Source organism: Podarcis tiliguerta (genome assembly GCF_965153285.1).
Source record: "Podarcis tiliguerta genome assembly, chromosome: 11".
In the NCBI taxonomy this organism is placed as follows: Eukaryota; Metazoa; Chordata; class Lepidosauria; order Squamata; family Lacertidae; genus Podarcis; species Podarcis tiliguerta.
Genome location: NC_139544.1, coordinates 53,865,397 through 53,888,979, shown reverse-complemented (window position 1 = coordinate 53,888,979; position 23,583 = coordinate 53,865,397).

The following is a 23,583-nucleotide window of genomic DNA, read 5'->3' as shown; positions in this document are numbered from 1 at the left end:
GCTCCTTGGGGAGCCAAACTGTTGCTGGAGGCGAAGGAGGAGGAGCTTTAGTCGTCTCTGTCCTTTCCTACGGAGAGGAAGCTTTCCTTTTTTTAATTAAAAAGAAATAAGCACACACACAAAGATTGAAGCGCTCCCCGCGCCTTTCCAAAGCGCCTCTTTGCAAACCATTGTCCTTTTTGCTCAGACTCCCCTGGCACCTGTTTCCAGCGTGCGAAGCTTGCTAAAAGCCTGACACAGGTCTCTAGGAGCAAAGGCAAGGCGGGTATATTGTCGGTGGCAGCCGGTGAGGTATCAGAAAGAAGGGAGCGCTTCTTCGAGGGGTGCGCGCCGGCAGGAGCGCAGCAGCGTGCGGCTTCCACGGCCAGGCAAGATCGCGGGAGACATCATAGCCCGGTCAATGGCTGTAAGACATGGTAAGCTAGATGGAACCTCCATGGCCAAGGGCAGTGTACCTCGGAGTTCCAGCAGGTGGAGAGAAAGGGCAGAAGTGGTGTGGTTACCTTCTGTGAGCTCCCCTTGGAGCATTTGACTGGTGAGTGTTAAGCAGGCAGAAGCCGGAGAGGTGAGTGAAGGCTCCGTCTGGTCCAGCAAGGTCTCTGATTTATGTAAAAGGTAAAGGTACCCCTGACCGTTAGGTCCAGTCGCGGACATGCTGTGCAGAACACACACAGAAAGACAGATAGACAGAAAGACAACCCTGCCGCATAACCCCAAATTAACTCCAAATACTTTTTTAATCCCTGCGAGATTTCGCGCCCTTGAGTGAACATCAGAACTATGCAGAACTGTTTAAAAAAATATTTTAACAGTCGTTCAGGTCGGGCGGGGCCAGATTTCTCGTCTGCAGGGAGCTATATGTACAGGGATGGCATTAAACATTTACCTGTTTACGCACACATAAAATCCTATCTATTCTTAATTCAGCAAGCGCTCCTCCCTAAATTTATCCTCGCAACAACAACCCTGTGAGGTAGGCTAGACTGAGAGATTGGCCGCATCCTTTGGGAAAGAAGGAAAGCTCTCAGCGCACCGGGCATTGGCGTCGCTAGGGAGGCGTTTCGCTGAGACGCAGCGCCCTGGGTTTCCTTAAGAAAATGCGTTCCGGAGAGAGAGAGAGAGATCCCGTAATTCATTGCCAAAAAAAAGAAAAAGGAGCGGAGAGAACCGCCTGCCAGGGATGGGCTCTTTATGGTTGTTTGCACTGGGGGAGTTCCTGCTTGCATTGCTGGCGTGTTCGCGCTTAGCTGAAAGTAGGCGTGCCGCCTTCGCCTGGACTTTCCGGGCTTTTCTTGCACGCACAAAAGAGACGCCTTTTCGCCTCCTGCCGAAGGAAACCGGGGAGAGCCCTGCGCAAGCGGGCGCGGTAATGAACGCGCGGGGGAAGGTTATGGTGGCGCAGGACGTCGTGTGCGCAGTAGCCTTCCTTCACAGCCCCGGGTCTAAACTCCAAGGCAAGGGGTAGTAAAGGAAAAGGGAACCTTTGTGAGCCTAAGGGACACATTCCCATTTGGACAGCTTTCCAAAGGCCACATGCCAGGGGTGGCCGAGGCCAGAGGCAGAAGTGGGGAAGAGCAGCGAATGTAAACTATCCCATTGCACAGTAGGCTTGGGGTGTTAGGAGAGGGGTGGTACATTGGGTGAGGGAATCGTTGTGCCCCATTTTGGGTAGTTTGCCCACCTCTGGTTCCCACCTTGCACTCAGCTCTCACCTGTGGCTCCTAAATAAGCTGTCAGCATGCAACAGCGGCCACAGTCCCAGGAATGGCTTTGATTCGCCCCAGTGGCGTAGCGTGGGGGGTGCAGGGGGGGCCGGCCGCACCGGGCGCAACATCTGGAGGGGGCGCGCTCGCACTCGCAGCTCTCTGCCCCTACCTGGCTCACTCACTCTCTCTCACTGCAGTGCTGGCTGTGCGAATCCGGTCCGAGCCGCCGGGTCGCCGCCCACTGTGGAGGGGAGGGTGCCAGGCGTGCGGTGCGGTGCGGAGAGAGAGCGAGGGACTATCTGGGGGAGGGGCAGTGCAGCGGGGGGGCGCAAATTACTTGCCTTGCCCCGGGTTAGGGGGCGCAATTTACTTGCCTTGCCCCGGGTGCTGACAACCCACGCTATGCCACTGATTCGCCCGCTAAACCAGGTGGAGGTAGCCGATGGGTCTCAAGCCCTTGGTGAGTTAGAGACTTCTCCTAAAGACAGGCTCCAGCAAACTGAGCAGATGAGACCATTAGTGGGTCCAACGGTCAAGAAGGCGGTTTCTTCACATGCTGCAGAGGGAAGTGAGAGGCAAACAGGGTTCACATACTCACCAACATTTCTCCCATGAAAATAAGGATGGCCTATTCCATAATAATAATTTTAATATTTATACCCCACCCATCTGACTGGGTTGCCCCAGCCACTCTGGGTGGTTTCCAACATATATAAAAGGATAATAAAACATTAAGCATTTAAAAACTTCCCTAGACAGTGGTACCTCTGGTTGCAAATGGGATCCGTTCACAACATGAAAAGCCCACAACCTGAAGCGCCATATCTGCGTGGGTGCGCGGCGTGATTTGGCGATTGTGCGCATGCACGAAGCATGATTGAGCACTATTGCGCATGTGCGAGCAGCAAAACCCGGAAGCAACCCTGTCCAGTACTTCTGGGTCGCTGCAGGACGCAACCTGAAAAAACATAGCATGAAGCAAACGTGACATGAGGTATGACTGTACAGGGCTGCCGTCAGATGGCTCAGGGGCTGGATAACGCCATACACTTGAACATATCTCTGATAAAGAAAAGCGGGACATTCAGGGATCAAATCAGAAACCAGGACGGCTTCTGTAAATCTGGGACAGTCCCTGGAAAATAGGGATATTTGGAGGGTCTGGGCTCACCCACATGGCAAAATAGCCCATCTAGGAGAAGGAATAGTAAAAACGGTAAAGGTACCCCTGCCCGAAGGCCAGTCGTGTCCAACTCTAGGGTTGTGCGCTCATCTCACTCTAGAGGAAGGAATACTCTGATCCTAAACCTCTGCTGCCTTGTGGGATATCTTTAGGAGGAGAAAAGGCTAAGGAGTAAACCCTATATAAATCCAGAGTCCCTAAGACAGTTGGATGGAGCCTTGTACGCCTCCTTCTGGCAATTCCTGCAGCCAAGCTGGTCTGTTGGACCACATCAGTGAGCCCAAGACAGGGGTCTTCTCAACAGAGCAGCTCCAGGGAGGTCACTTTGGTGCTGCTAACACAGCAGTTTGACTTTGCCCAAGAAGATGCACTCCATTGTCTTTAGAGACAGACGGATGCCAATGACAACAGTAGGCTCCGTTCTACATACACCAACACTTCCTCTGTCCTCTATTCAGGCAATTAAGTGGCATCATCAGAGTTCAAGGACACGTTCCCACCAGACAAAGATGTGGGAGCCAGCGAGTGGTGTGGCCTGGGAGAGAGTTCCAGGGGGCAAATATAAACACCTTGAGGGCCATCAGGGGGTGCTCCCTACAGTTTAGTCTCAATCTGTTTTGGTCTCTTTCAGTTTAGTCTAAACCAGTGTTTCCCAGCCTTGGATCTTCAACTGTTTTCAGACTAGAATTCCCATCATCTGGAATATAGCAAGCAGTAGTGCAGTCTGAGCTTCTGTGCATTGTTAGAACCAAGCTAAGGTACTGTTTTCTCCAACGCTGGTGTGCTCCCACTGCTGGTGTTGATGGAAAGATTCCATCAATGGTGTCTCAAAAAAAAATTACACATCACCTGGGAAGGCAGGCGAACAAATGCCAGTGTACTGGAAGAAGCAAAGATCACCAATGTCAAAGCAATGATTCTTCAACATCAACTTCTTTGGACTGATCATGTTGTGCAGATGCCTGATTATCGTCTTCCACAGCAACTGCTCTATTCCAAATTTAAGAATGGAAAGCTTAATGCTGGCGGTCAACTAAAGAGGTTCCAAGACTCTCTCAAGGCAAATCTTTAAAAATGTAGTGTTATTGTTTAGTCGTTTAGTCATGTCCGACTCTTCGTGACCCTATGGACCAGAGCACGCCAGGCACTCCTGTCTTCCACTGCCTCCCACAGTTTGGTCAAGCTCATGCTGGTAGCTTCAAGAACACTATCCAACCATCTCGTCCTCTGTCGTCCCCTTCTCCTTGTGCCTTCAATATTTCCCAACATCAGGGTCTTTTCCAGGGAGTCTTCTCTTCTCATGAGTAGTATAAATGTAGTGACAAATGTAGTATAAACATTGACAATTGGGAAACACTGGCCCGCGAGTGCTCCAATTGGAGAACAGCCTTTACCAAAGGTGTCATGGGCTTTGAAGATGCTTGAACTCAGGATGAAAGGGAGAAGTGCGCTAAGAGGAAGACACACTTGGCAAATCCACACCGTGATCAACTCCCTCCCGGAAACCTAGGCCCCCACTGTGGAAGGACGTGTGGGTCCAGAATTGGCCTCCAGAGTCACAGACTCACTGTTAAAACTGTGTTTATGGAAGACAATCTTACTTGGCTGTGAGTTATTGCCAAAGAAGAAGAAGGTGTTTGAAGTGGGTGGCGTTGTGGGTTAAACCACAGAGCCCAGGACTTGCTGATCAGAAGGTTGGCGGTTCGAATCCCCGTGATGGGGTGAGCTCCCATTGCTTGGTCCCTGCTTCTGCCAACCTAGCAGTTCAAAAGCACAACAGTGCAAGTAGATAAATAGATATCACTCCGGAGGGAAGGTAAACGGCGTTTCCGTGTGCTGCTCAGGTTTCGCCAGAAGCGGCTTAGTCATGCTGGCCACATGACCCGGAAGCTGTACGCCGGCTCCCTCGGCCAGTAAAGCGAGATGAGCGCCGCAAACCCAGAGTCGGTCACGACTGGACCTAATGGTCAGGGGTCCCTTTACCTTACACGGACAATAGTCATATAGGTTTCCTGTAGCTGCTTGAGAAATACTCCAGTCTGATGCCTTTTCCTCCATCCAGCTTCCATCTGAAGCTGCTGTCGAGCTGAGTCGGCTGCATTTCAGGCAGCTTTTGCACATGTGCAAACAACAGAAGAGACTCACCAGTCATCTGGTCATAGGTAAAGGTAAAGGTACCCCTGCCCGTACGGACCAGTCTTGCCAGACTCTAGGGTTGTGCGCTCATCTCACTCTATAGGCCGGGAGCCAGCGCTGTCCGCAGACACTTCCGGGTCACGTGGCCAGCGTGACAAGCTGCATCTGGCGAGCCAGCGCAGCACACGGAACGCCGTTTACCTTCCCGCTAGTAAGCGGTCCCTATTTATCTACTTGCACCCGAGGGTGCTTTCGAACTGCTAGGTTGGCAGGCGCTGGGACCGAACGACGGGAGCGCACCCCTCCCCATGGGGATTCGAACCGCCGACCATACGATCGGCAAGTCCTAGGCGCTGAGGCTTTTACCCACAGCACCACCCACGTCCTTCTGGTCATACCCGCTGATAAAAGATTCCAGTAGATCCACACCATACCTTTAAAGCCCATCCAATGGGATTCATTCAAATGAAAAGAGGCACAGAAATATAATAAATCAAATCAAATCGATGCACATTTAAAGCGAATGGCTTTCCCATCCTAGAATCCTGGGAACTGTAGTTTCCCCCTCGCAGAGCAACAATTCACAGCGCCCTTAACAAACTGCAGTTCCCAGGATGCGGTGGGGGAGCAGCGCCGGATTTAGGGCTGTGCAGGTGGTTCCTCTGTACAGGGCAGCAAGCCAAGGGAGCGCAAAATTAATAATAATAATAACAATAATAATAATAATGATAATAATAATAAAGTATAAATAAATTAGAATGGAAAATAAGATGTTTAGATGGGTGCCGAATTGCTCAGGGTGACATAATACCAAAGTCCACCCCCTCGTGGCCGGGGGAGTCATAAAATCATAGAATTGTAGAATTGGGAGGGACCCTGAGTTAATATGCAGCTGTCCCTTATGGGGTGTGCTGGTCCCGGGGGCTAACCAAGAGGTGAGGTCCGAGTCCTGTCCGAGGTCAATGGAGGCTGTCCATCAAAGCTGTAGCTGGGTCCAAGGCGGGGAGTCGAGTGTGGTTAGGAACTCTGGCAGAAGAGCAGGACAGGGTGCAGGCAGGAACAGGCTAGCAACAACGTTGCTCCTGCAACCTGGGACTGGGGCTGGCTGGCTTTTATCTGCCCCGAGGCATAGGTGACTCACCTCTCCTGGCCTGGAGGCGAGCACTCCTCCTGCAGGAACTTAGTTCCCTCCGCCTCTCTGCCCTAAGCCTCTGCAGCTCAGGAGAGGCTGGAGGGTTACCGGACCCAGAGGCAACCTCAGCTTCCCCTGACGGGGCTGAGAGAGGAGCATCTGCAGACAATGGGTCCTCGATCACCTCCGGAGCCAGAGCGGATTCATCTGGTGTCTGCTCCTGAGGATCCGGCACAGGTGAGGGCCATTCAGGTTCAAGCCCCTGCCCCGGCTCAGTCGGCCCTGGAGGTGGGGACTCCTGTGCAGGCTGGAATTCCTCAGGTTCAGCCTCTGAATCAGACTCCCAGGTCATCACATGGGGATTGAACCTGCAACCTTGGTGTTATCAGCACCACACTCTAACCAACTGAGCTATCCACGATCTGTGCTTTAAATGTTCAGTGGATATGCTTTGAATGTATAGTGTGGGTCTGCTAGGCTAGCATCCTGGATAGATGCCCATCTAGCCTCTGTCTAAAAGCTCTAATCAAGGAAAGTCTGCTGTTTTCCAACTCTTGTCTATTCCACTGCTGAATGCCTCAGGCCATCAGGGGGTGCCCCCTACAGTTTAGTCTCAATCTGTTTTGGTCTCTTTCACTTTAGTCTAAACCAGTGTTTTCCAACCTTGGATCTTATACTGTTTTCGGACTACAATTCCCATCACCCCTGATCACTGGTCTTGCTAGCTAGGGATGATGGGAATTGCAGTCCAAAACCAGCTGGAGAACCAAGGTTAGGAAACACTGGACTCTAAACCGTTTCCCATGCAATTTGGGGAGGCGCCGCCAACGCCAGATATCCCTGGAGTCTATCTAGCCCCGTATTGTCTCAGTCAATGGAAACAATATTGGACGAGGCGGACCAGTGGTTTGACAAAGATCCACCCCCAAAGCAGTTTTGTGCCTTCATTTCCAGGAACGCCCCATACAACCACTGACAAGACATTGCAGTCCTGTCTGTAGGGATTCCTAGGTCAAATATGTCTTCCTGACTCTGAATCATTTCCCACCTTACCAAGCGAATCTCTGTTGCAAAGGGTAAATTTAGCAGAATTCCAATTTTGGGTGACCATATGCTTAAGTTAGAGAGCACAGCTGGCTGGTGAGGAACATCTGCCGAAGTGTTTCTAATGAGGGTGAAACAGCGGTAACCGGTTGTCATGGAATCATAGGATTCTGGGAGATCTTGAAGGGTCAGCGAGTTTACCCGGCTGCCATTGGCAAGTACCAAGGAAATTATTTCCCCCTTATAGCAGTAGCCAAGCCTAATCAGTCAGTCAGATAATGAGACCGTAACGAATCGTGAATTGCATAAATAAGTGCATATGCAAAAACAGAAACAGGTTGTTCAGTAATGTGTGTGAATGAGCCGCTACAGATCCGACAGCACAAATGCAACTTTCATGACGTCTCAAAGCATCCAGTGAACATTCAGCTGTGAGTCGTCAAGCACTGAACATTCATGTGAAGCACTTAGGCATGTGTGAACTGGACCATTCTTGCAGTGTTCTTTTCCCCCCAAGATTCATTCCTGGGTTGAATACTTTATTGACAGCCAAACAGTCTCAGATCTTTAGCCTCTGTCCCAAGGTGATGATTTAGGCTGCAATCCTTTGCACGTTTTCCTGGGAGGAAGTTCTGCTAAGAAGTATGTGGAGCATTAGGGGAGGAGGAGTACCTGTGGTGGGGAAAATGTGCTCCTTCGGAGGTAGTTTGCCCACCCTGCACTCAGAGCTCACCTGTGGCTCCTAGAAACTGTCAGCATGACAACACTGCAACACTGACAGCGGCCACACCACAGGAAAAGGCTTTGACTGGCTGACTAAACCAGGTGAGGGCAGCTGATGGGTCTCAAACACTTGGTGAGTTAGGGACTTCACCTGCATGTGAAGACAGACTCTGGTGGATTAAGCAGACATGACCAATAGTGGGTCCGGTGGTCAAGAAGAAGGTTTCTGCATGTGCTGTAGAAGGAAGTGAGGGGCAGATGGAAAAGGACCTTTTTTGGATTATCTGAGAAAATACTATACAGTGGTACCTCGAGTTAAGTACTTAACGTATTTTTCACTCCATAAGACGCACCTGACCATAAGACACACCTTGTTTTTAGAGGGGGAATGCAAGGGAAAAAATATTCTTTAAAGGGAGCGCTGAGCAGAGCCTGTGTGCATCCCAAGCTCTGTTCAGCGCTCCCTTTAAAGAGCCGCGTGGATCGTGTATGCAGCTCTTGGGGGCTTTTCCCCAAGGAGGGAGAAGGGGCTGAGGGGCTGCCCTCCTCAGGGAAAAGCCCCCAAGAGCTCTGTGCGGCTCTTTAAAGGTAGCGCTGAGCAGAGCCTCCCGCCTGCATTCACTCCATAAGATACACAGACATTTCCCCTTACTTTTTAGGGGGGAGGAGTGCGTCTTATGGAGCGAAAAATACGATAATTCGTTCCGGAGGTCCGTTCATAACCTGAAACTGTTCTTAACCTGAAGACCACTTTAGCTAACAGGGCCTCCCGCTGACGCTGCCGGAGCACAATTTCTGTTCTCATCCTGAAGCAAAGTTCTTAACCTGAAGCACTATTTGTGGGTTAGCAGAGTCTGTAACCTGAAGCGCATGTAACCTGAAGCGTATGTAACCCAAGGTACCACTGTAGTCAAATGAAATCACAGGCAGGACTTGAGGAATGATAAAGGAATGTAATATAGGATATATGTTTTGGAGAAATATTACTTTTATGGCAGTAGATGAATGATCTGAATTGAAACATCACAGAATAAAGAGTGGGAAGCCAAAATTATAAGGGAATATTGTGCTGAAACTGAACTGAATTTGTTAAATTGTTTGAAAACTCATAAAATTTTATTAAAACAAAAAGGATCTCAACACAAAGTAGAATTTCGTATCCAGCAACTACACATCTGAGAACCTGCTTTTTACCCTCTGCTTGCAACCTTTCCCCTCCTCGTTGGTCCTATTTCTAAGGGCTGCAGTATCCCGTTCTTCAGTAAGACTTCCATCCGGAAGGTTTCACTTCTGACCAAGAGGGTTAAAACACAAAAACACACAAGGCTGCATTTAAAAGCATATAAACTGAAGCGGAAATTCCTGTCACGAAGGGATGGGACATTATGAACAACCCGAAAATGTGATGGTGATGCTTGCAATAAAACCCAAGGAACTGGTGATGTGGACAGTTTTCCACAGATCATTTGCCGTCTGGGAATATTGCAAGCTGTTTTGCCCAGATGGCCCCACCCACTTTGCAGCCTCTATCCTTCCCAGCAGGCTATGCTGATATTCATGTGGGCAAAAAAATACCTTGCATGTGCACATTCCCAGATTTGCATGCAAAATCAAACACTCTGCATGCAAAATCAGACATATAAGAGGCAGGACATTGTGGCTGCTTTGGGCTCTCCAGGTACATCACATTGCAGGTAAATTTGACTCACGCATCAACTTTACCCCTTGGGGATAATATCACAATATCCGATCATATCATGATGTCACGTAGCATTGAGCACCCAAAGCATTTCCCATACATCACATTGTTGTCATCCTTTTAAGAGGAATTGTTGTTGTTGTTTAGTCGTGTCCAACTCTTCGTGACCCTCTGGACCAGAGCATGCCAGGCACTCCTGTCTTCCACTGCCTCCCGCAGTTTGGTCAAACTCATGCTGGTAGCTTCAAGAACACTGTCCAACCATCTCATCCTCTGTCGTCCCCTTCTCCTTGTGCCCTCCATCTTTCCCAGCATCAAGGTATTTTCCAGTGAGTCTTCTCTTCTCATGAGGTGGCCAAATTATTGGAGTCTCAGCTTCAGGATCTGTCCTTCCAGTGAGCACTCAGGGCTGATTTCCTTAAGAATGGATTGGTTTGATCTTCATGCAGTCCATGGGGCTCTCAAGAGTCTCCTCCAGCACCATAATTCAAAAGCATCAATTCTTCAGCCATCAGCCTTCTTTATGGTCCAGCTTTCACTTCTATACATCACTACTGGGAAAACCATAGCTTTAACTATACGGACCTTTGTTGGCAAAGTGATGTCTCTGCTTTTTAAGATGCTGCCTAGGTTTGTCATTGCTTTTCTCCCAAGAAGCAGGCATCTTTTAATTTTGTGACTGCTGTCACCATCTGCAGTGCAAAAGATTCCATCTATGGTTTCTCCAAATTTTTTTACACATCCCTTGGGAAGACAGGCAAACTAATACTAGTGTACTGGAAGAAGCAAAGATCACCAGTGTTGAAGCAATGATTCTTCAACATCAACTTCGTTGGACTGGTCATGTTGTTCGGACACCTGATTATTGTCTTCCAAAGCAACTACTCTATTACAAACTTAAAAATGGAAAGTGTGGTGCTGGTGGTCAACAAAAAAGATTTAAAGACTCCTTCAAGGCAAATCTTTAAAAATGTAGTATAAACACCAACAATTGGGAAACACTGGCCTGCGAGCACGCCAGTTGGAGAACAGCCTTCACCAAAGGTGTCATGGACTTTGAAGACACTCAAACTCTGGAGGAAAGGGAGAAACACGCTAAGAGGAAGGCACATTTGGCAAACCCTCACCTTAGAATCATAGAATCATAGAGTTGGAAAAGACCACAAGGGCCATCGAGTCCAACCCCCTGCCAAGCAGGAAACACCATCAGAGCACTCCTGACATATGGTTGTCAAGCCTCTGCTTAAAGACCTCCAAAGAAGGAGACTCCACCACACTCCTTGGCAGCAAATTCCACTGTCGAACAGCTCTTACTGTCAGGAAGTTCTTCCTAATGTTTAGGTGGAATCTTCTTTCTTGTAGTTTGGATCCATTGCTCCGTGTCCGCTTCTCTGGAGCAGCAGAAAACAACCTTTCTCCCTCCTCTATGTGACATCCTTTTATATATTTGAACATGGCTATCATATCCCCCCTTAACCTCCTCTTCTCCAGGCTAAACATGCCCAGCTCCCTTAGCCGTTCCTCATAAGGCATCGTTTCCAGGCCTTTGACCATTTTGGTTGCCCTCCTCTGGACACGTTCCAGTTTGTCAGTGTCCTTCTTGAACTGTGGTGCCCAGAACTGGACACAGTACTCCAGGTGAGGTCTGACCAGAGCAGAATACAGTGGCACTATAACTTCCCTTGATCTAGATGCTATACTCCTATTGATGCAGCCCAGAATTGCATTGGCTTTTTTAGCTGCCGCGTCACACTGTTGGCTCATGTCAAGTTTGTGGTCAACCAAGACTCCTAGATCCTTTTCACATGTACTGCTCTCAAGCCAGGTGTCACCCATCTTGTATTTGTGCCTCTCATTTTTTTTGCCCAAGTGCAATACTTTACATTTCTCCCTGTTAAAATTCATCTTGTTTGTTTTGGCCCAGTTCTCTAATCTGTCAAGGTCGTTTTGAAGTGTGATCCTGTCCTCTGGGGTGTTAGCCACCCCTCCCAGTTTGGTGTCATCTGCAAATTTGATCAGGATGCCCTTGAGTCCATCATCCAAGTCGTTGATAAAGATGTTGAATAAGACCGGGCCCAAGACAGAACCCTGTGGCACCCCACTAGTCACTCTTCTCCAGGATGAAGAGGAACCATTGATGAGCACCCTTTGGGTCCGGTCAGTCAGCCAGTTACAAATCCACTGAGTGGTAGCATAGTCAAGACCGCATTTTACCAGCTTCTTTACAAGAATATCATGGGGCACCTTGATCAACTCCCGCCCGGAAACCAATGTCCCCACTGTGGAAGGATGTGTGGATCCAGAATTGGCCTCCACAGTCACACACCGTATAGACGAGGTTAATGGAAGACAATCTTACTCAGCTACAAACGATCACCAGAGAGAGAGAAGAAGAGAGAAAAACCCTCTTAAGGGTGGACAGTATTATTATGCCCATATTACAGATGAGGTTGCTGAGAGTGAAAGGGAGACTTGCTTGAGATGAGATCTAAATGGAAGGTTTTCCATTTTGTGGGTGTCTCTTAGCCACAATGCAATGTTCTCGAAGGATGGAAGAAATATATGCTCATCTCTTCTGCCCTAAGGGCCCTCTGGGCAGCTTCACATGTAAGAACTACAGAACAGAAAACATATTGACAAGTGAAAGTATGAATTAAAAACTATCACAAAGAAACTGAAAAGAGCAGACCACAACGCAGTAAAAACAATACAAAACATAGCTTCTAAGGCCAGCAGCTGTGGAACTTTGAACATGAAAAATCTGTCAAAAGAAAAGCCTTTGCAGCTTAGAGTGAAAACAAAGCCAGAGAGGCGATCTGGTGGCTCTCCTTAGGGGTGATATTTGAGAGTCTCTGGGGCCACCACTGACAAGGCTCTGTCTCTTAAGCAAAGGAAGAAGAAGCTCCGAAACCCTCAAAATGGAGCCCAGAGACAAATAGGCAGCCAGTTACTTTGATGCAAAATTGGAATTACATCGTCCAGTCAGTTGGAACCAGAAAACCATCTAGCAGCCATATTTTGAACCAATTCCCAAGTTGTTTTTAAAGGCAGATACATGTAAAAAGCACTGAAGCAGCCCAGGCTGCTTTGTCTCCTCAAACATTTATCCTAAAGGCTGCTTTGCCTCATTAAGCAACACAGTTTGCATTGATCCCTGCCTGTTCCTAGTGTAATCCTCTACTAAATTGTATCCATTCCTTCATTCATAATATTTATATCCTGCTTTATAGCCTCAAGGGGCTCTCAAAGTGGTCTCCAAAAGAGGCTCAAACCTAGTGCTTCAACAGGAATGACATAGGGTGTCCATAAGGAACCGGGATTAATCAGGCAGGATTTGCTACCCTCATCCTTGTGGGTCCCAGGGATTGATCCAGGCAGTCGCTCCCTCTGAGACACAGGAACATAGGAAGCTGCCTTCTACTGATCTGGACTAATGTCCTTATTAGCCTTACCTGGAGATGCCAGCGACTGAACATGCAAAAGGAGATTTCTACCACTGAGCTATGGCCCTTTGGTTGGGAAACTCCCTTATTCCAGTGCCGTTTCCCGCTGCTATCCCAGATTGTTGATATCCCGTAAATTTCCCGGATTTCAAAGCAAGGAGCTCCTTTCCCTCCCTGCCGGCCAGAGAGGCTCTTCAACTGTGTTGCTCGGCTGCGTTGCTCACCAATAAGGAGTCTGAGAATGACTGGGGGGTGGAGCTTGCATGCCTTGAGGCAATCAAATCGGCCACGTTGCCTGGAGACTCGCCTTTGCTCAGCGCTTCCCAGCGGAGAGGTGATGGTGTGGTTTTCCTTGCTGCATCCCCTTTGCCGGGTTGCTGCGCTGTGGTAACCACTGCTTGAGGCTTCGTTTGGCTGCTGGCTGGGCTTTCTGCCTTTGGGTCTTTGGCTCGGAGGGGCTCTACTCTGTGTGTGTGTGTGTGTGAGAGAGAGAGAGAGAGAGAGAGAGAATGAATGTGTATGTGTCACTTAAGCTGATAGTAGGAATGTTGTAGCTTCACACACTTGCCTTCACATAATGTGTAATTAACTTGGGGAATTTTTTTACCGCAGGATGTGGTGAGGTCAGTACTTTAGATTTACCCCTAAAACAGCCATTTAACATGAATTTTTCTATCTAATGAGACCATTGATCCATAAAATGAAAGCAATAATCAATGTACTATACGATAAAATAAATAAGACAGTGTTGTAGATGATTAAAAAAAAAATTCCCCTTAGCTGCACTAATGATAGTCATTGTTTGGATGGGGGGCTTTTATCCATTTCCGCAGTCACACAGTCAATCAATCAGTAGCTGGACTGGGTCCAACACAGTCACAAAAACAAATTAACCAAAAAAGCCTCAAAAACAAAAATGCAAAATAAATAGCAAAAACAAAAGTGCCAAACTTAATCCGTTCCAGAAGCCCACTTGACTTCCAAAATGTTCGAAAACCAAGCTGCAGCTTCTGATTGGTGCAGGTGCCCGGAAACAATAGCCAACAGCCGCATCGGGTGTTCGGCTTCCGAAAAATGTTCGAAAACCAGAACACTTACTTCTGGGTTTTTGGCATTTGGGAACCAAGGCGTTTGAGAACTAAGGTACCATTGTATTACCAATAGTTGAATGGCAGTGGTGGAGAAGTCCTCTTTGAAAAATAACTGTATTGTGGATTTTTTTAACATTTAAACAAAGCATAACAAAGCATAACAAAGACAGCAATGAACACAAGTCTATACCCTACAGTATGGCAAAAAATACAACAGATACACATTATTAGACTTGAGAGAGGTTCACATTTAATCCAGAACCATTATCCCAAAGATCACCGTGAGTATTTGGTGGTGTAAAATTGTTGGCATATTCAATGAAGTGATACACTTCTACACATTTTTCTTATTTGGTTCCTTTCCCCATCTCTTTAAGGCTACGGGTTAAATTTTCCATCTGTGCATGTCTCCATATGTCTTGCTGCCATCGTTCTAATAAGTTCACATACAAGGTTTTTATTTTTATTATTCTTTTTGCAATTGTCAACTTTGCTGCTGCTAATAGCACAGTAAATAGGTCTTCAGACGTCACTCTGCCTACTGAATCATCATAATCATCATAAATGTCCAATAAGGCCATCTGTGGAAGAGGGTGGAATGTTTATCTTGTGATTTTTACCCATTTTAAGAAAGGAGGTATTTCGTGGTACAAGAGCTCATCATGACAACCCCATAGCTATACATCTGAGGAGAGACCGATGCTGGCTTAAATTTGGAAATGATTGGAATTGTTTTGATATTAATTGGAATCTGTATAATTGGTGAAACTCTGGTAATACAGTATTGGGTAAATATTGGAAAATTAATAAAAAATAATAATATTAAAAACAAAACAAGGCCCAGGCATGGAAGAATGTGATCTCTGCATTCAGTTTTTTTGTGATAAAAGAATTCTTTCTACGTATGAAGTGTTTGTTGGTGTGTGTGCTTGCCACAAGCAGGCAATTAAAAATTGTGTGCAGGCCTTTTTTCCAGCTGGAACTAGGGCATTTTTTCAGGGGGAACTCACAGGAACTCAGTTCCGCCACCTCTCAAGTGGGTACCATTGCTATTCTAAGAGAACAAGGGTTCGTGGTGAGTTCCGGCATCTCCTTTTCTAGAGTAGTAGCACAGGTGAGGAGGAGGAGGGCCTTTTCAGTGGTGGTGCCTCTCCGTATGGAATTCCTTGTCTACAGGGATGTATGCGATAGGATAGCCGCTTTGGTTAGGAGGGAGGTTCAGCATCTTCCTATTTAAAAAGGTATTTGGTGGACATGTCATATGCTTCCTGTGGGTCCTGTAGTTTCCTTTTCCTCTGCTGTTTAAGTTTTTCTCCCGCATTTTATTTTGCATTTTACAGGTAATTAAGGCACCCGGAAACAATGCCAATAGCTTGTTGGTCCACTGGGAGAAACAGCAGCAGCAGCAGCAGCAACAACAAGACCAGCTAAAATATGTTGCAAAGTCATTAATACCCAAACCAGACTCAGATCTTTTACAAGTTAAAAATTATAGGCCGATTTCATTATTAAACAATGGTTACAAAATATTTGCTAGTATCCTTGCAAATAGGTTGAAGAATATTCTAAATGAAGTAATTCATGAAGACCAAGTGGGTTTTCTTCCAGGCAGACAAATGAAGGACAATATAAGAAATGTCATAAATATTATTGAATATCTGACAGCCAGGAATGAAAAACAAGCAGCATTGATTTTTGTGGATGCAGAAAAGGCTTTTGATAACATATCTTGGGAATTTATGATTAAAAATTTGGAGTTAATGGACTTAGGACAATGGTTTATAAGATGTATAAAAGCGATATATCCTGATCAAAAGGCAAAACTTATAGTGAATGTTTTAACTGAAAATATTGAAATTACCAAAGGTACAAGACAAGGGTGTCCATTGTCACCACTACTATTCATATCAGTACTCGAAGTCCTCCTGATGACGATAAGGAAAACAAGAAGTTAAAGGAATTGCAGTCGGAAGAAAGCCTTTGCTGATGACTGGATACTAACAATAGAAGAACCGTTAGTCAGTACTAAGAAAGCATTAGAGGAAATTGATAAATTTGGACAAGTAAATTAAAACCATACGAAGAGGTGAAAGGATTTGTTAATGATTGGCTGCATTACTACCAAATCTGAAGAAAAATGGATTTGGAATTTTCAAATCGAAATTTGAAATTGAAATATTGAATAATAAGTATAAAATATTGTCAAAAATGTATAAACTATTGTTGGAATGGCATTTGAAGGATGAAGAGGTAAAGTCGGTAATGATTCATTGGGCTAAAGATTTTGGTTATAAATATACAGTTAGAAGACTGGGGTAAATTATGGAAAGAAGGAATAGCATTTACAGCATGTAATGCTTTAAGAGAAAATGTGATGAAAATTATGTATAGATGGCATATTACACAGGTGAAGCTAGCCAAACTTTATAAAGTAAATAACAAATGTTTGAAATGCAAAGAAAAAGAAGGTACCTTTTATCATATGTGGTGGGAATACAAGAAAGTGAAAGGCTTCTGGGATATGATATATAATGGACCAAATTTGCAAATTATTTGAAAGACAATTGCATTCAATCAACTCCGTTGGTAGGATTGCAAGCAGCTTTGTAAGGAAAAGTACAAAAACCACTGCAGATAGGAATAAGAATGTATGGTGTTTCTGATTTTAAAAGGAATGGTTAAATAGTGAAAATGCAGAAATTTGAAATAAAAGATAGAAAATCATAAGGAAGGTTTGAAGGAAGTCAGGGCCCTACAAAGCCAAAATGTGTAATATAAGAGATTGCGATGGAAAGTATTATTGTAAAACTGATAAAAATGATATTGGGGGGGGGGGGAATATGTTGCAAAGTACCTAGAAAGCTTTTCAGGTCCCCATAAACTTTTTCTTGGGTTGTGTTAAACAAGCAGGGGAGGGGGAGGATGTCACCGGGGGGGGGGGTGACAACAAAAACTCAAAGCCAGTGTGGTGTAGTGGTTAAGAGTGGTGGACTCGTAATCTGGGGAACCGGGTTCGCTTCCCCGCTCCTCCACATGCAGCTGCTGGTTGACCTTGGGCTAGTCACACTTCTTTGAAGTCTCTCAGTCCCACTCACCTCACAGAGGGTTTGTTGTGGGGGAGGAAGGGAAAGGAGATTGTTAGCTGCTTTGAGATTCCTTAAGGTAGTGATAAAGCGGGATATCAAATCCAAACTCTTCTTCAAATCCAAACTCTTCAAATGGTGAATTTTATAGGATGGACAGAAAGAGCCCACCAGGAGAGGCTGCAAGGCGAGATGCAAAAGAAATAAATCTATGAGACGTATTAAACGGATCAATGAACATTCCTCAGGCATTAGGAATGGGGAGTGAAGACAGCACAGGGAGGCAGGGCTGCCAAATGTCCCTTAATACAGGACATTGCGATCCTGTTATCTGGTTCTGGAAGTCAAAGCCCAGGAACAGAGAGGGGATGAGATCAGTGGGAGCAGATCCAAGTCTCCCCACCACCCCAGAAAGCAGGACTAAAGGGATCCAATTTACTGGATTTCTATCCCGCCCATTCTCCCGAAGGAGCTCAGGACAGCAAACACATCAAATCGAAAACAAGAGCAAAATGTGTAAAAAAAATTAAATACAGGCGAACTGTAAAGGGTTTGCGTTTCAGCTTTAAGGGAAACTACTGGGCAGTAAGGGGACGTGGGTGGAGCTGTGGGTAAAAGCCTCAGCGCCTAGGGCTTGCCGATCGAAAGGTTGGCGGTTTGAATCCCCGCGGCAGTGTGCGCTCCCGTTGTTTGGTCCCAGCGCCTGCCAACCTAGCAGTTCAAAAGCACTCCCAGGTGCAAGTAGATAAATAGGGACCGCTTACTAGCGGGAAGGTGAATGGCGTTTCAATGTGCGGCTCTGGCTCGCCAGAGCAGCAATGTCACGCTGGCCACGTGACCCGGAAGTGTCTCCGGACAGCGCCGGCCCCCAGCCTCTTGAGTGAGATGGGCGCACAACCCTAGAGGCTGTCAAGAATGGCCCATACGGGCAGGGGTACCTTTACCTTTACTTTACCTTACTGGGCAGTAAGAGTGACTCAACCATGGAATCAGCTGCCCAGAAGAGGGCTCGCCATACTCTTTTTTTAGCCTCTGGGCTCATCTACATGCCAGAGAAGCTGTTGTGACTGCTGCTGCTGTTGTTGTTGTTGTTTAGTCATTTAGTCGTGTCTGACTCTTCGTGACCCCATGGACCAGAGCACGCCAGGCACTCCTGTCTTCCACTGCCTCCTACAGTTTGGTCAAACTCATGCTGGTAGCTTCGAGAACACTGTCCCACCATCTCGTCCTCTGTCGTCCCCTTCTTCTTGTGCCCAACATCAGGGTCTTTTCCAGGGAGTCTTCTCTTCTCATGAGGTGGCCAAAGTATTGGAGCCTCAGCTTCAGGATCTGTCCTTCCAGTGAGCACTCAGGGCTGATTTCCTTCAGAATGGATAGGTTTGATCTTCTTGCAGTCCATGGGACTCTCAAGAGTCTCCTCCAGCACCATAATTCAAAAGCATCAATTCTTCGGCGATCAGCCTTCTTTATGGTCCAGCTCTCACTTCCATACATCACTACTGGTGCAACTGTACAACGCCCCAACTATGTGCACACCACAACCTGCTCTGTTCGGCTGTAGAAAAATGCTTTCCTCAACAGCCCTGCCAGGTAGGCTCAGCTGAAGAGATGTTGGCTGGCCCAAGATCCCGCTGGCTCTCATTCGCGCAAAGGTGAGATGTTTTTAATCCTTTTTATTTCTGAATTTTAACTTGTCCTTACCCACCCTGGGACCTGCTGGTGAAGGGCAGGTAATAAATGGCGTCATCGTCGTCGTCACCAAAGTCAGGTCAGTTGCAAATGAAGACAGGTAAAACAGATGGTCTATCAAAATATTTTGTGAGCAGATGCGAGTATTTTCCCCCTTCTCCTACTGACCTGAAAGGCTGGATTAAGGTAGAATGAAAGTGAGCCCATGGGAATAACAAGAACTCGTCGCAAACCAGCCCCTGAGAGCAATGAGCACGGATTGGTAGCATTTTATAGCAGCCATAATATATTTGCCAAGTTCTTGCATCCCCTTGTGGCCGATTTCAGAACAACAGGGAGCCCTAGAGAATTCTGATAGAAGTTGCTAGACTGGAATACGAATGCATAACAGATTGGCATATATATGTGGGGGGGGGGGAACTGCCATCGGAGCCAGAGGGAGAGGGAGGGCTCCAGAGGGATTCCGGAGAGCGTCCTGGGAGGGAGAGAAGCAGCACATCTTCTGGGGAAGGAAATCAGCGTAGCACCAGTGGAGGAGGGGGGCAGATGGGGAATCGGCAAGGTGGCTCCAAGACTCCTCGCCGGGGACCAGCAGGGAGAGCACGGGTCCTCCGATGCCCACACCCTCCCTGCGCAGAAGGCTTCCGCGCAGGGAGAGTAGGTGAAGACTAGGCGTCAAAGAACTTTTATGCTGGAAGAAGTTCAAGAAACGCCCACTGACGGATTCTGCCAGCGATCGGGCGAGTGGCTGTCCAGACAGAAAGGGTTCACTCAGGCAACCCACCCAGGTGTGGCGCCGATTTACGCACGAGCAACCCCTAGAACCATTACAATATATATATATATATAAAAATCTTGCACAACTTCCGGAAAACTAAACTGTGGCTTGCATTTATACCCATGGAGCCCTTCTTAAGAGAGGCGTGCTGTTGGCAAAAATGGCAGCCCTGGCAATGCCCCTGTGACTCTGGGCAAATAGATAAAACAGAGCATGTGCTTCTCTGGTGCCTATACTATAGAGACATTTGTATTAGCCTCATCTCCCATAAGTACCCAGTACTCCATAAGCACAGAACAATTCTATACCTCCCTGCTACTTTCAGATGCCAAGCCTGCTACAACATACAATGATGCCAGATTCTGCACAGCAGTGCTCAAAATTCGTCGGATGATGACCTCTGCCACAAACTAGATTTAATGAACGTTCACATCAGAGTGCTCTCTAAATTGGTAGTTAGTAGTCTTTTATACGGGTCACGCGGGTAGTGCTGTGGGTTAAAAGACAGAGCCTAGGGCTTGCCGATCAGAAGGTTGGCGGTTCGAATCTCTGCCACGGGGTGAGCTCCCGTTGCTCTATCCCAGCTCCTGCCAAACTAGCAGTTCAAAAGCACGTCAAAGTGCAAGTAGATAAATAGGTACCGCTCCGGCGGGAAGGTAAATGGTGTTTCCATGCACTGCTCTGGTTCACCAGAAGCAGCTTAGTCATGCTGGCCACATGACCCGGAAGCTGTACGCCGGCTCCCTCAGCCAGTAAAGCAAAATGAATGCCACAACCCCAGAGTCGTCCGCAACTGGACCTAACGGTCAGGGGTACCTTTACCTTTAATAGATGGGAAAGTATGGTATTTGCCCTGTCATGTTGAAAAACAGTGGAGAATGTTCGAACCTTGAGAGATTTTCTGTGTGAGGGGGAGGGTATGCTATTTTTTATTACTTTTTTCTATTGAAATTTTGTACCCCTAAGAATTTTGTGCCCAGGGCAACTGCCCCTGTGGCACTGCCTATGCTACACCTATGCTACCCTCATAGGCTCTGCAACCTCTCCATCCAGGTGCTGGTTGTATATAGGTGTAGATAGAACCATATATAATAAAGACACCACGGTCTCTGCTTTGTCTCATAGTCTCAAAAGGGAATACAAACCCTGGTAAGCACACCTGGAACCACACACGTCTTGTGGAGATTGGGGTGGCATGTGACAGTAATAACACTTTGAACTTGGCCAGGTAGCAGATGGCAACCAGTTCCAATCTCAAAACGCAGCTCACGTGTTCTATGCTGGCAAGGCCACACTCCTGTCAGCAACCGTGCTGTAGCATTATGCACTAACCGTAGCCTCTGAATCAAGCGAAGAGACACCCCACTTAGAGCGCATTGCAGTAATCCAGCCTTGAAGTAACCGACACATGAACTGCTATGGCCAGACTTCCCTGGTCCAAGAACATCCCCACCTATCTTTTTCTGCTGAAATGAAGAAAATCTGTAACAGGTTTGGGTGTAACCAGGAATGTTTTTTTTTTGTGGGGGAAGACTGTGAGCTCTGTTCATTTTCAGGACTCGGAAGAAATTTGTGGATGCAAAAGTCTTTTGTTTTCAGTGTATGTCTTTTGCATCAAGCTCTGATTGGATACTCATGTTCAGGATTTCAGCGGGTTACGCCCCATTCTCCCTCCCAGTTTTGTTTTGATTTATTATATTTCTATGCCACTTTTCATTCACATTTTTTCTGTCTCCACAACCCGCCCCCGACTGACACACACAATAGTCAGTAGGCACCAGGCATGCTTCTGCAATTAGGGGAACATCCAATATTGATCGGTCTAAATAGCAGCTTTTCCAGATTAGGGAAGGGTTCCTGAAAAACAAATGTAGAAGAATTTTATTGCCTACTACAAAATGAGGCGGGGGGGGGGGACCAATGCAAAGATCTGTAGAGCAGGGAGGCCGGTTAGCTGTGAACTTCCATTCCACAGGCTTACTTTTAAAATTATTGATGCAGATTTTATGTTCAGGCTACTCATTCTAAATATGAGGTCTTTACGTTGGGCTGTGTTTAACTATCCACTAGAGGGCAGTTAAGCATTGGCTTAACCAAAAGCATCTCGCTTCAAGCAACACACAGGTCCACAGGGAAACTTGAACTATTGCCTAAGCCAGGTTGCTGTGATGGATGATATTAATAATTCTTAGCACTTACAGAGACATGTTTGAGTGTCCAGAGCATTGCACATACATTGTCTCAATCATCCATGCAGCAATCTTGTGAGGAAGGTCGGTGTTACGATCCTCGTGCGGAACTGTCGCCTGTCTTTATTGCCTTTCCACTGTGGCATTATGCAGCCAAACGCTCAGAGAATTTGCAAGCCACCCCATAGCTTTTCCTGGGAGTGAGTTATTTTGCATGCACACTTCGCCAGGGCTAAGTCCCATTGGCCACTGTGGGTCTTGCTTCTGAGTAAACATGTATAGGATTGGACTGCATATTGCCAAAAAAGCAAAAAAGGGGGGGGCATTTTGACAGTGTTCATTGTGATTGATTTACTTTTATTATTTGTCACAATAACTATGGCAATGTTCCTAAGAATTATTTCGGGGGGGGGGGGGAGAAGGCAGGGTTGGGTTGTATCCTTCAAGTTTCGTAGCAGCTCATCCTGCTTCTTGTGTGACGATTGAATATAACATTATTCAACTCCTCGAACGATTCCATCAACAGTGTCTCCAAAAAAATTTCGCATCACTTGGGAAGACAGGCAAACTAATACCAGTGTACTGGAAGAAGCAAAGATCACCAGTGTTGAAGCAATGATTCTTCAACATCAACTTTGTTGGACTGGTTATGTTGTGTGGGTGTCTGATTATCGTCTTCCAAAACAACTACTCTTAAAAATGGAAAATGTGGTGCTGGTGGTGGTCAACAAAAGAGGTTTAAAGACTGTCTCAAGGCAAATCTTTAAAAATGTAGTGAAAAAACACACCAACAATTGGTAAACACTGGCCTGTGAGCGCTCCAGTTGGAGAACAGCCTTTACCAAAGGTGTCATGGACTTTGAAGACACTTGATGGCAAGGGAGAAATATGCTAAGCGGAAGACATGCTTGGCAAATCCACACTGTGATCAACTCCCGCCCGGAAACCAATGTCCCCACTATGGAAGGACGTGTGGATCCAGAATTGGCCTCCACAGTCACTTATGGACTCATTGTTAAAACCGTGTTTATGGAAGACAATCTTACTTGGCTACGAGTGATCACAGAAGAAGAAGATTCTGCATCCATGCTGCCAAATGTCCAGCTCTGAGGATTTCATCCCTCTAATAGCCGTGGCACCAACAAACAAAAGATGCTCTCTCTCTCTCTCTCTCTCTCTCACACACACACACACAGTCAGGAAAATGGATTGTAATGCCATATCCTACGCACAAAATTACAACATGTGTTGTAGCAGTGCACACCATCCACATGAATTGCAACAGGCCCCAACGTTTGGGGAGATTATTGTGCAATAATCAACTAGATTTGCAATATTATTTGCAGTGGATACATCTCCAGTGTTGGCAAGTTTTTCATTTCATTTTGGTATTTTGCTGTAAATATCAGAACTATGAAATGCTGCAGTTAAAGTAGAGGGAGGCGGCTCTTTTGGCTTTGTGCATCTTTATCTTTCTTCATTACATATTCGTATCTTGCCTTTCTTCCCAGGACTTCAAGGTTGTGTATGTTACACTCCCCGCTCCCCACCCTTAAATGTTTGTAACAGCCCTGAGAGGTAGGGAAGGCTAAGTTAATACATGCGCATAAAGCAGCAGTTCTTGCCAACAGATAACCCGTCTACATACTGTGTACCAGACCCAGGAAATCCTGTAGGTATCCCTGTG